Raw genomic sequence first — 13,430 nt, 5'->3', positions numbered from 1 at the left:
CCATTTGGGGAATCTCTCTATATCTGCCTTTCAAAAAAAAAAAAAAAAGCTCCAGGGAGGGAGGGCAGGTGCTGTGGTGTAGCAGGTAAAGCCGCCACCCACAGTGCCAGCATCCCATATGGACGCCGGTTTGAGTCCCAGCTGCTCCACTTTCAATCCAGCTCTCTGCTATGGCCTGGGAAAGCAGTAGAAGACAGCCCAAGTCCTTGAGCCCCTGCACCTGTGTGGGAGACCTGGAGGAAGTTCCTGGCTTCTGGCTTCAGATCGGCTCAGCTCCAGCCATTGTGGCCATTTGGGGAGTGAATCAGTGAATGGAATACCTCTCTCTCCTTGCCTCTGTCTCTCTGTAACTCTGCCTTGCAAATAAAACAAATCTTAAAAAAAAAAAAAAAAAAAAAGTTCAAGATTACCTGGTTTGGAACAGTTAAAAAAAATTCTAAGTGACAAAATATTGTTTAACAAGAGATTTCTAAACCAATTTGTTTATAAGTCTCCGCAAGTTCCACTCAGCTAACTCCACTCACCAGTGGCCACCCCTATCCTGTCATACAAAACCCGCAGCCCTGATAAAATGCACCCCCACCACGCTCACTACAGCCACGGGCCACACCGCTGGAAGGCAAAGCAAAGGACACAATGAGGGAAGGGCAATGGCCTTTGCTTCATCATTCAGGCCGACAAAAAATGCCATGTCACAGGTGGCCCTCCAGCCGCCACTTCCTGGACCTATCTTAAGTAGCAAGACTTCCAGGGGCATTCCCAGCCTGAGCAGGTGGGTGGCAGAAACAGAATTTCAAAGAAGGACTCAAAAGTCTATCACATCCATTAAAACATCTAAGTACTTATATTTCCTGGATATAGTCTATGGGTTTCACATATTAAAAACCCAGCCCTGAGGCCGACACTGTGGTGTGGTGGGTAAAGCTGCCACCTGCAGTGGCACATCCCATATAGGCAGCAGTTCATGTCCCAGCTGCTCCACTTCAGATTCAGCTCCCTGTTTCGGCCCTCACTACCCACGTGGGAGACCTGGAAAAAGTTCCTGGCTCTGGCTTCAGCCTTGCCCAGTCCTGGTTGTTGTGGCCATCTGGAGAGTGAACGAGGGGGTGGAAGATCCCTCTCTCTCTGTAATGCCTGACTTTCATATAAATAAATCTTTAAAAAAATAAAAATAAAAACACAGCATACGCACAGGAAGGCAAATATGTGGTAACTGTGATTCAATATTATTTGTAGGATATAGGTGTGGGTACATGGGTACTCATTGTAACATTCTCTCATTTTCCTATATGCCTGCAATTTATTACGATAAAATGGGGGGGAGGTGTTGGGGATGCTTCTGAAGAAGATGGGGGAAATCCAATTTGTAGTTTAAGAAAATTGGAAAAACACCTCACCCTTACCCTGTGGCTTCGACAATGCCAAGTGCACGGACAAAGCATCACAGGGCCAGCAGAGCAGACACTTCGCTGAGGATAAACAGATTATGTGGAGCGACACCAGCCTTCAGCTTGAGTAACAGCAAAGAACCCCAGAGCGGCCAGTTTTGAGAGAGACAGCTGGCTTTACATACACTGGGACCTCTGTAAGAGGCCAAGGTGGACTTCAGTCCCCGTGACTTAAATGAAGGAGTGCCTCAGACACCACCCCCCCCAATCCTGATGTGGGGAAGATCTCAGCAAGGAACTCAACACCCACCAAGCTGGCTCAGTTTGGAAGGCTGCTCTTTCGCTCTGGGTATCTGTCTGCAGGAATTACTAAGCAAGAAAACAGGATGGGGTGGCCAGCACTGTGGAATAGCAGGTAAAGCTGCTGCCTGCAACACGGCATCCCATATGGGCACCAGTTCGAGTACCAGATGCTCCACTTCCGATCGGGCTCCCTGCTAATGTGCCTGGGAAAAGCAGTAGAAGATGGCGCAAGTGTTTGGGCCCCTGCACCCACGTGGGAAATCCAGATGAAGCTTCTGGCGCCTGGCTTCAGCCTGGCCCAGTAGTGAACCAGCGGACGGAAGACCTCTCTTTGTGTCTCCCTCTCTCCCTGTAACTCTTTCAAAATAAACTGGCTTAAGCTGGGAACACCCAGGTGAGCCATGCATCTGATTTTTTTAGACTGGGAGATTATATAGGCTGTATGTGGTGGAGAGCCTGGCATTCAGTCGTATTCTTAGGGACCCCATAACAGGGTGGCTTTGCCTGTCAGTCTCCAGCAAGTCCCCTACATCCTCGAGCATTGAGCTGCTTTTCTAGAGCCAAGGACAGGAACGCCCGAAGGCAGCCTGTACACCTCTTACCTACTTTGTGGTCTGACCCCCCCACCCCCACCCCGGGTTTCACCAGGTATGTTCCAAAGCCTGATTATCCCCACCAGAGGAGCAGCTTTTAAAAATCTCAGGAATGTCACTTGAGTGCAAACCTGATCACCCTAAGAAAGGGAGAAAAAAAATCAACGGCTCTGAACAGAAGTAGGGTGCCCTGCAGACAATTTGCAAGCCCACATGAAAACCACAGCCACCTGCGGCTCTCTCACCTGACTGGGGACCCACCAGGCTGAAGTGCGGCCCTCCAGATGCCGTGTGCCCTCCGCGGCACACGCTTCACCTCGCTAAACAAACAAGGGGTGTCTTTGTTTAAATTAAAAAAAAAAAAAAGAACCTGTCTCGCAGGCTATGATTACATCAGCAGGGCGCTCTCATTCTCGGCATCAATCCGGGCTTCTCGGGTGGCTTTGAGCGCCCCAGTGCGCTGCGCCTTTGATCTAGTGGTTCCCGCCCCGGGCAAAGCCGATACCATCACGGCGCCCACGCAGGGATCCGAGATCAGGATCGCCGGCCAGCAGCGCCCTGGCCTCGCCCATTCTGTCCCCACCAGCTGGGGCTCCACCCAGGACCGGCCCCAGACCCAGCTGCCAGGGTCTGGGCACCCAACTACTTATAGAGTACAGGGTTGTCCCTTTGGAGGAGCCATCACTAACTTAACATTAACCTTTTGTGGGAAGAGTCTTGAAATTGTATTCTTTTTTAAAAAAAAGACTCTTACCTTTGAGAGACTCTGAAGTATTTACAGGAAAAAAATAAAACAGATATGGCTGACTTTGCTTCAAAATAATATGGGGGTGGGGGTGGAAATGAAACAGCTGGGGCCGGGCTTTGACAACTGTTAAAGTGAGTAATGGTGATGGGTACAGGGAGGCACACAGGGCACATTATGCAGTGTCTACTGGAGGGTACACGTAACGTTTTCCATAAGAGCTTAAAAAAATAAAAAACTAACCTCTGACCCTTTGCTATTTTTAAAGTTTATTTCCCACAGAGCTTTAAGAAGGAAAAAGGCAGTATGAGCCTAGAGGGTGTGGTGAGGGAACATCACACCTGACCTTCTGGAACAGTCCCTGGAGCTACCAGAGAGCTGGAACCCGCAGACCCTGCTTCTCAGGCAGTCCTTGCAAGTGGAGGGAGGGGCATTAGTGCCAACCCTGCCAGGGGCTCTCCAGCATCTTTGGAAAATAAGAGAGTCCATCCTCCCAGACAAATGCCTGCAAACCAGAACCAGGCGGAATACTAGAACCCGTCCTCAAAATCCATTACTAGACGCGGCTCCTGGAGTAAGCGTTCCAAGGTACTTCATTTGTGTGGCTTCTTCTTCTAAGAGCTACCAGCACTTGACCAGTCCCTGGCTTCCCAACACCACCATGCATGGCCATCTCGGCACAGCACATCCCTAGGCTGCCATCACAAGGCAACTTTTGCTCCTTACTGGCTGGGTGGCTTGGAGTAAGTCAGCTAAGCTCTCCAAGCCTGTCTCCACATTTTGCAAACAGAGCTATTAACGGTGACCCTGTGTCAGCACCACCTCTCCTGTTACACACTCAACCCGAGAGTGTGAGAGAGAAAAAAACAAAAGCCCAAAAGGAAAAGGGAAGGTGGGGACACGAGCACAAGTCCACACTGGCCGCAGCTTAACATGCCACATGTAGATTGGGCATAATAGGGTTAACTGGGAAACGGACATGGGCCAGGATCGGACTTGGGCCAGGATCGCTAGGTGCGTTCAAGGCCAGAAGGCAGAGAGAGGAAAGGACTGGGATGGAGAAGGGAAAACAAATCCTTCCCGTACAGGTGGATCCACCTTCAAGAGGTCAAACGTGAAATCCCAGGGAAGCCTATCGTCTAGCCGAACCCCTCAGAATCAGGGGCACAACCTGGGGAAAAGGTCAAGAAAACGGAGTATGAAGGTACTTCTGGAAGTTCATGGAAAATGAAATTAAAAGAGAAGTTTATTTGGGTCAGTACAAGAAACAATACTAGCTAAACAGATTAGAGAGAACACAATTATAACAGTGGGAGCAGAGGTCCAAGAAATGGGTGAGGGGGAGAAGTCAGAAGAACAAGGAAGTAAAAAGTCTGAGAGGAAAAGGGCAAACCAGGGGCCACCACCAACAACCCATTTCAAACAGCGTGCACTTTATTAGCTTCCATCCTGAGAGGGTCAAGGGCAAAATCCCACTATAGATCACTTGCCAGGAAAGTCACCCACATAAAACAAAAAGCTTACACAAACTCAGATCCCCTGCTTCGCTCACACACTTCTGATTTAAAGTATATTATTCCTGGCATAGCGCAGATCCTGTAAAGATCTCTCTAGTTAATCACTGTGTTTCCCCGCCCCCTTTTCTTTTTGAAACCCATTTATCAAATCTTTCATTGCTATTGACACTTGGAAAAGACAATAGCGTGCAGTCCCAGATCCTCCCACAGCATCCGACCCAGGCCCCACGGAATGCAGCTCAGAAGGCATGCCTCTGACCTCAGGGAGCTTACAGTCTTTTTGGGAGACAGACACACCTACAAATTAAACAAAACCAAATAATGTATTGTTAGGTGTCAAATGAGCAGCCGGACCAGGTGGTTTCGGGTTCAGAGGCAGCAGAGACAGCCGGGTGCCACAATGGTCCAAAAGCACTTTCCGGAGGCGGCATCCGTGAAAAATGGGCAGGAGGTAGGCACCCGTGCCAATAAAAGCCAAAGCCAGTCGGGAGGAGCCATCCCACTGGAACCAAGGGGTTCTGCATCGGGATGACAAGCTGGGAACAAGGCACCAGGGGCTGTAGGATGTGTGGGTAAGGCAAGGTAAGGCAGGATTTAGACACCATCCTGCACGCTGTAAAAAGCTCTCAAAGATCTGTGAAGAGGAGCGTGACATCTGGCAGCCGAGCGGCAGAAGGGGAGAGGGGGTGTGGGGTCCCAAGTGAAACAGACCCCTGTGGTTGGGGGGCTTCCCACTTAAAAGAGCAATGACTGCCCCTCAGTGAACGAGGAGCCATGTGCTCAGGCTTCTGATTCTGTGTGTATGTGTGTGTGTGTGTGTGTGTCTGCAGCAAAGCGGTCAAGATCAAAGGGAACTTTGCAAATGAGAGCCTTCCTACTCCTCCGACTTGTCCTTTCTGTTCCTTTCATCTTCCCTCCTGCTTGAAATTCAGGTAAAAAGAGAGGCATTTGGTGGCCAGTGGACTGGGAGCTTGCTGGCCTGGCCCTGGGTCCGGTCCCATGTGTGACTGGGGGCCAAATCACTCCCAATTTTTCCAGGCCTCAGTTCTTCCCCTGTGAGCCGAGGAGGGTCAAGGACAGGATCTCAAGCCCCTCAAAGTAAATGCCAAGACGGAGGGGAACACCCAGGCCCACAGTGAAAGATTCCTGGAGGTACCAGCTACACTTCCAACCTCACACCAAGACCTTCAACCATTAGGAGAGCAGCTGTGGGCACGGAACCCACTAAGCATCTTCCTTCCTTTCCAATGAGAGATGAAAAAGTGCTCGCACTACAAAGATCACACAAGGAATCAGAAATCAGCAAAGTCCCTCTTCAGAGAGCACAAGGCAGGAAACATCTATGTTTATTCGAATACAACTGATCGATAGGAGCAAACTATGAGCGTACGCACAGAGGTGAACACCCCGCTTCCTGCCCTACAGAGAGCTTCCGACCAGGTCTGGGGCACAGAATTAAGTTCCGCCCTCCTCCACTTACTGTAACTTACGTCTATTAAGAGTAAAGGGTCTCAAGCCAGCTTGACTGGGACTGGATTTCTACTTATGTCAGTAGGTAATAGGACCTTCGGTAAGTCATTTCATTCCTTCCAGCCTCAGTTTTCTCATCTATAAAACGGGCACAAGAGCAGTTAACAGCATGGGTCTGTCGTGAGGAATCGATGAGATAGTTCATGCTGGGCGCTTAACAAAACACCTGGCAAAAGTCAGCAATAAATGTTAGCCATATGGCATGATTTTAAATCTGGGAACCTCACCCCTCATTTAAGAGAGATGGGAAGTAGTGGAGAGAGATGGAAGAGATCCATGCAAGGGCATTTCCTAGGGAAGCAGGGAGTGCAAACCCCAGTTCAGAAAGCACGGCCCCATCTGTGGGGAGAAACAGGTTGGCATTCTTCTCTCGACTCTAACAGCTGCCTCTCCTCCCATCTCGCCCCAACCCCTCCTCGGCTGCAAATACTCGAGGATTAGGAAGACATTCAAGCTTTGTTCCGTCTCAGCTCTGCTCTGGCATTCTTCTCTTTGGCCCCTTTATCCTAAATGCCATTTCTGCTCAACAGCATTTCTCAAGGTGCCCCCAACCCTGCATTTCCTGTGATTCTGACAATATCCTCACTGCTGGAGCTCCCCCCACCCCGCCCCCGCTGCCCCTTGACTGACGGGGAACCCAGAGTTAAGAAAAGTCAAAACTACTGACTCTGAGTCCAGTGCTCTTCCCCGGCTTTTGGGCTTTGATGTGAAGCAGAGATGGGAACAGAGGCAGTTTTCCTATCCCCGGAGAGATAAGAACCGGGAAGGCCACTTTAGGACCCTACACATATCCCAGGCTACCACTCCTACTGGGGAGAAGTGTCCCCAAAAGTACCCTGTCCTGCAAGCCTAGGAGCTGCTTCTGTCTTGAGAAATATTCCTTTCCTGGAGACTTCACACATGCACACACACACACACGCACACACACAGCTATAACTATGTGAGGTGCACAGCCCAGCCCAGGGCGGGTAGGACAAAGGCTGGGGGCTCAGCCTCACAGCGAAGTCCCTGGAAGAGAAGTGCCTTCCAGCCCCACTCCAGATTTGATTCTTCACCAGGTTTTACCCTTCACCGCTTCTCCTAACACTTCAAAGGAAGTATTTTTGTACAGCCCAGGGAGGAGTGTAAACTGGCCAGCTGCTTCCAAAGCAGAGAAGTTAACCCTGAAAGGGCCGCTGGCCTGGCAGGCCAGGGGTGAGGAGGACAAGGTCGTGGGGAGCTGAGCGTGAGTCCCCACACTTCACCAGGCCTGCCCTTTCAGCCTACTCCAAGGGCACGGCTCTTCAACCACTACAGAAAGGCAGGGCCTCGGCTCCTCCAAGCACACAAACAGCGGGTTATAAATACCCTCACAGGCTGGAGGTTCAAAGGACCCAGCAGTTAGCACTTCAATGGAAACTCCAGCTAACAGAACAGGCCTCTTTCGTGCTGCTCCTGGCTCTCCCAGAATCACGCAGAGAACTGAAGAGCCCAAAGCAACCACAACAAAACCCACTCCCCAGCCGCTCTCCACCCCCAAGTCTAACTGGGCTTGGGGGCCCAGGGACAGCATGACCTCAGCAGCGGTTCTAGCAGCGGAGTCCTTCTCAACAGCGCCCTGTGGAGCGGCTGCCCCTCACCGTGCACTCTCAGTAGCAGGCCAGGGCAGCTAGTCCAAGGGCAGATGAAGACCCCAGACCCTACTGAGTGTTTTGTAGAACTTTCATGCACTCTTAAGAGTCTTCACTCTGCAGAGATCACATCCTCCCTCAATTTAGATTCAGCGTGCTTCAGTTACCTTCTTGAAACCTGGTCTATCCTTCCAGGACACGGCACAGGACAGCCCCTAGCTCACCAGTGACTTCAGACTTAATGAACTTCTGTACGGACTGCTGAGAACAGCCAACAGGAGGTGGCAGTTAGATCACACCAGCACCACCAGCTCCCCTCAAGAGCACACACATCTTAGTGTGCTCCATCACAAAGGACATGGGCTCTAACCAGAAACTGCACGGCACCCCAGCAGGCCTTGGCTTCCTATGCCAGGGGAGGCTCCAGCAGCACTCAGGTGGGGCTCAGCTCCTGCCACCTGGCTGATGCTGCCAGGCAATCACAGAGTGCCAGGCAGATGAGTGTTTGCCCCATCCCACTGGCAAGGGCAGCCTATAATTTACTGACACTGAAAAGTCTGCTATAAATAGTTGGTGTTTTTAATGTTGTCGGGCCTCCAGAACACAGGGGGCCCAACAGCTGTGCAGGGCCGGGGCTCTGGGCATTGAAGGGCTACAGTTTGGAAATCTTGAGTGGTGGAGTCAAAGCATCTTCATCTAAGAGTGTCACACGTCACCCAAAGAGAGTACAGGGAGGGCAGAAAGGCTGTCAAAACTACCCACGGGACTGAGAGACCACAGGTTAGCAGGAGGGGGAACAGCACTGGGGGTCTATTTAGGGGAAGCTCCTAGACTCTATGCTGCACTAAGGACACGACCGGCGGGTGATACAAGTGCGGGGTGATTAAAGAGGATTTATTGGGTCATTCAACAAACTTTTTATTTTTTTAAACTTTGCTTGACTAAGTGAAGATACAAAGAACAAAACAGACAAAGACCTCTTAGACACTGCATTTCTAGTGGAGAAGAGAAGAAATAAAAAGCAAACAATCTCTAAAACTAAAGAGGGTATCTCATAATTTTAAGTCGAATTACGTTTCTGTTTGTGTGAGACTATGTACCTAGAATGAGTTATGCTCAAGTGACTGAACTACTTCTAGACTCTCCAGATAGCAATTACACGAAAAAGAAAAAGAAAAAAAAAAAAACTCTACATTCATTTGTCTTTTTGAAATAGCTATCGCCAAAGGCTTCCTAAAACTGAGGAAGGGAGAAGGGTAGTGAATAAACTCAAACGCTGAACACTTAACTCTAAGCACCTGTGCCAAAAGACAAGACAGCGTTAGCACGTTCGTGGGGTGTGACACACACGTGCATCCGTCCAGGTCTGGCCTATGCAGGCAAACATGAAGAGATATATTAGAGTTGCTACTGCAGCTTCTGCGGGGCTGTTGTTAGCCTTTTTGATTTTTTCAGAAACTATCAAAACTGATGAGGCACGCAGTCAAATGAATGCCATCTGGAACATAGCTGGCATGCTGCAAAAACGGAACGCCCTGGGTGCAAGAGTCCACCGTTAGCCCCGGCAGCAGAGCCTGGGTGCTGCAGCAGCTCTGTGCCCGGCGCCTGGTTCAAGTCGCATTCTGCTTCTGGCCAGCTTCCTGCTAACGCACTCCTTGGAAGGCAGCAGATGATGGCTCCCTTCCACTGACATGGGAAACTCAGACCGGGTTCTAGGCTCCTGATTTTGGCCTCGCCCAGCCCTGGTAGTTAAGGCTATTCGGGGAATGAATCAGTGGGAGGGAGATCTGTCCCTGTCTCTCTTCCAAATAAAAGGAAAATTCTAGAAAATTTTGTGAAGAATTTCAACTTGATATAAATAAATCTACCGTGGCCAAAGGCTGGATGGCCGCAGGCTAAGGAGAGCTCAGTAGCTGATATTATTTCAGGCAGGTCAATTCCGATGTTAAAGGTTTTGTAAAAGCGCTAAGTGAACAGTCTGTAACATAAGGCACACAGTGGGAGAAGATTTTCAGCTCTTCATCTCAGAGTTTCCTCTTAGCACCTCAAATGGGAGCCATTTCAGCTCAATTTGTGTCCCACACTTCCTACCAGCAACCCGAGACAAGAGAGCATATTTAATCTTTCACACATTAACCAAGGCAGACAAATCTGGAAAATGCACAGCCATTCAACACAGCCCAGTACCTCCAAGGCAGCAGGACCCCAGAACTATGCAGCCCAACTCATAAAAACTGGAGAGGATGGAAACCGCCCCATCCAGGATGTTAACCCAGCAAGGAAAGGCCTGCAAATCAGCCAGAGTTCTCCTTCCACAATGCTCCCCACACACTTCACCCAACTCTAAGAGATTTTTACACGTATACCTGTGTTTAATACAGGGACACCCACTCCCCTATCTTATCTTCCTGCCCTCATTGTCACAGCTCTGTAAGTCAGCTCCCAAGAAGGGCTGCAGGCCTCTGCCTCCTGCTGCTCCCAACCCACAAAATGCCTTCTGGACAGGCAGCCTGAAGCCAGGGCGGTGCTCACTTGGGTATTATTTCATGCCTGTCTGGAAGACATTACTGACCAACACTTATGAATCTTCCCATCTCGGTAGAAATTACATCTGGGACTGGCGCTCTGGCACAGTGGGTTAAGCTGCCACCTGCAGCACCGGCATCCCACTCCAGGCACAGGTTAGAGTCCTGGCTGCTCCACTTCCGATCTAGCTCCCTGCTAATGCGCCTGGGAAAGAAATGGAGGATGGGCCAAGTGCTTGGGCACCTGCACCCACATGGGAGACCTAGAGGAAGCTCCTGACTCTGGTCTGGCCCAGCCCAGCTATTGCAGTCATTTGGGAAGTGAACCAATAGATGGTAGAGCTCTCTCTGGGTAACCTGGCCTTTCAAATAGAATCTTTGAAAGGCAGGCAGGCAGGCAGGCAGGCAGGCATGGATTAAATTCCCCAGAGAGAGGCATGGTGTCTGTGTTCTCCTATACTACAACTCCCTATGCCCCATTATCCAGAGAAAGCCACAGATGTGCTAAGCCAAAATGGAAAAAATGGTCCTACCACAGCTGAAAGATGTTCAGGCCACTCTAGGAGGTGAGGATGACCACCTCTCGGGGCGCTTTGGACAGCTGGAAGTTAACACAGCCTCAGCGTTCCATGCTTATAACCCAATGGGACACCGAGCGAACAAGCACAGACCCTAAACCTGCCACATACCTCGAGCAGAAATTCCCTGGTCTCATGGGTCCTGGGAGAAGGGATTCTGTGGTCACGTGGATTTGGGAAATGCCAGAATAGAACGAAAGCAGACTCCTCCTCAGTGAGGCTCTCAGCGCCATCCGTTCACTGTTGTGCAGACAAACCTCCAAGTGGGACACTGACAACCCACATTGCTCAAAGCCAGTTCACCAGGGAGCACTCCCCAGGACTGGGGTTCCTCAAGACCCTGCCAAGGAAAGCTCTTCCTGGGGAACACCCCAGGGCATGCATATGGCCTCAGAAAGCATGGACCTTCCATCTTAACCAGGTGTGCCCGAGGCACGCAATTTGCACAATGTTCCCAAGCCAAAATCCATCAAGACCCAAATCAGCCAGAGCTGGTAAACTCTGTCCCTGTGCGGAGGTGGTCTTGGCCTCTCCCCACCGGGGAGCGGTGCGTCCCCGGTCTCACGGGGACAATCACAAATGCAAGGCGAGCCTCCGCTGACGTCTTCCCCAGGAGCAGGGTTTGGTTAGGAGGGTTCCTTGATCCCTAGATGTAATCCAGCATAGCTGGGAGATAAGAGATAAAGATCAAGCTTCAAAGAAAAAAAGCAAAAGTCAGTTAAGCAGAAGGGAATAGAGGTCACAAGTTGCTGGTACTCCGAGAAGCAAGGCGAGATGAAGATCAAAAATTAAACTTTCTGGAGAAAAGTCCGCCTGGCCCGGCCTAGTTCATTCTGCACCTCCTGCCCTAAATACGAAGGCTGACACGTGCTTCGGTTCTGGCCGGGCGAGCAGTGCTTCTGGAACAACTTCACCTTGGTTACGTATTTCTACTTTAAACATTCCAGAGTTGCTGAAGGCCTCCCAGGAGCATCTGCTCCTGTTTCTCTCTCGGGCGGGCGGGCGGGAGTTAGTTCCTGTGGAAAGTGTTTGTTTAGTTTGATAACCACTTTGAAGAGGGGCAGGAATTCTGGCTCAGAAGCATTAATGGCTGGGCCCTTCTCTTACACAATTTGTAAACAAACAGAGTTTACCCCATTGTGGCTCATTTGGCTCACTGGCTGGATTCAGAAAAATATATTCCTCATTCATCTGGGAGAAGCCACAGGAAGGCCTGTCAATAACCAGAAAAATGTCCAAACCAGCCTGTCACTCTATTGCCTAATCCTAATGGGCCTGGCCCAAGATAGGGCATGCTCGAAGTCTCCCTTCTGAAGCCCAGCACAGTCAACAGAGCCTAAACCCAATGGTTATGGCACGACTTGAAAGGCAACTTAGGACTTGCTCCCCCCAGTTTTTACACATTCCTCTCAAACACACACACACACACACACACACACACAAATCCTCAGAAAAAGGTGCTAGCCAAGGTCAAATGCCACAGTAGTAATTTTCCCCCAAGGAATCATGAATGGTCGGTGGAGAGCAACTTGTTACTAATAACGGTTAAAGGCCAACATTAGTGAGCGTGTGGTTTATTTATCTTTAATAAAGGGAATCCAAGGCTGTCACTAGAATGTCACTTACTCCCTTACATTCCATCCAAGCTGTTGTTGGGAGAGGACTGACTCCGAATGAGCCCCCCCCCCCCAACCCCGGCTGCTGCGTGGCGACTGCTGTAATTACAAACTGTGCTGGTGGAGAACACGGGGCAGGAAGGAGGTCGTGTCGCCCCAAATCTGGCCATGCACAGATGTCATCTATGCCTGGCTGTGTGACTTGTCAGTCTTCGGGATTCAGTCACTTTCCCCTGGCATGCAGAACCATCCATGCCCTGTGACTCTCTGAAATGTGTTTCCTTCCCCAGTTCCCCCGTCAGGGTGCTGCTCCCACCCTCAGACACTCTGAGCTGCAGCTGCAGAACCCCCCTACTCGGTGCGGGAACCTTGCCCAGGCCCAGTTTACAGATGTGGGGACTGAGGCTCAGGAGGCTGGCTTCTCTCAGGTTCTACTTATGTGATAAACAAGCCTCTCCTTTGTCCCCACCCTGTCATGAGCACACTGGGTAAGGCACCTGTAGTCACCAACACAACTCAGGTCCAAGCGAAAAAAATGCCTTCCCCATTGCAAGGGCCAGCAGAGCCAAATCCAAAGCCCCTTCTCCCGGCCCAGGCATGTGGCACTCAGCCTGTGCGTGTTAGACTGTCATCGTCTCGGGATCACATCCTGTCTTTCCCATGGGCCCATAAGCCCACCCCTAGCAGATGATCAAAAGGAGGCTGGCAGTGATCTCTAAGCACTATTCGGGGAACCTCAAGCCCCACATGCAAGAGCCCTCTCCAGGAAGAAGAAGGCCTTACGGCTGGAGGCCAGAAAAATAAACCACAGCCAAGTACCCCTTGAAACACCCAAAGCCTGTAGAAGCCTAAGCCTTCCTCACCTACACCCAAGAGCAGCGAGGCCGCAGGACCGCGGGGGCGCAAGGAGAAGAAAGTACCAAGCTATCTAGCTGCTTTTTTTTTCTTACTATCTTTCAGATCCAAAGTCTAACAGAGAAATTGAGGCTCCTAGATAAAAATCAGATTTCATCAAATTCATTGTG

The 13,430-nt window shown here is 50.4% G+C and overlaps 1 protein-coding gene across 1 annotated transcript in view; it reads right to left on the bottom strand.

The window, feature by feature from the left end:
* Positions 1-13,430, bottom strand: part of ZNRF3 (zinc and ring finger 3) — a 168,406-nt gene that overhangs the window by 128,233 nt on the left and 26,743 nt on the right. The window lies entirely within an intron of this gene.

Source organism: Oryctolagus cuniculus, chromosome 21, assembly GCF_051225735.1.
Source record: "Oryctolagus cuniculus isolate XC-2025 breed Fujian yellow rabbit chromosome 21, ASM5122573v1, whole genome shotgun sequence".
NCBI classification, from domain to species: domain Eukaryota; kingdom Metazoa; phylum Chordata; class Mammalia; order Lagomorpha; family Leporidae; genus Oryctolagus; species Oryctolagus cuniculus.
Note: the sequence above shows the minus strand (reverse complement) of the source record. Positions and strands in the feature narration are given on the sequence as shown.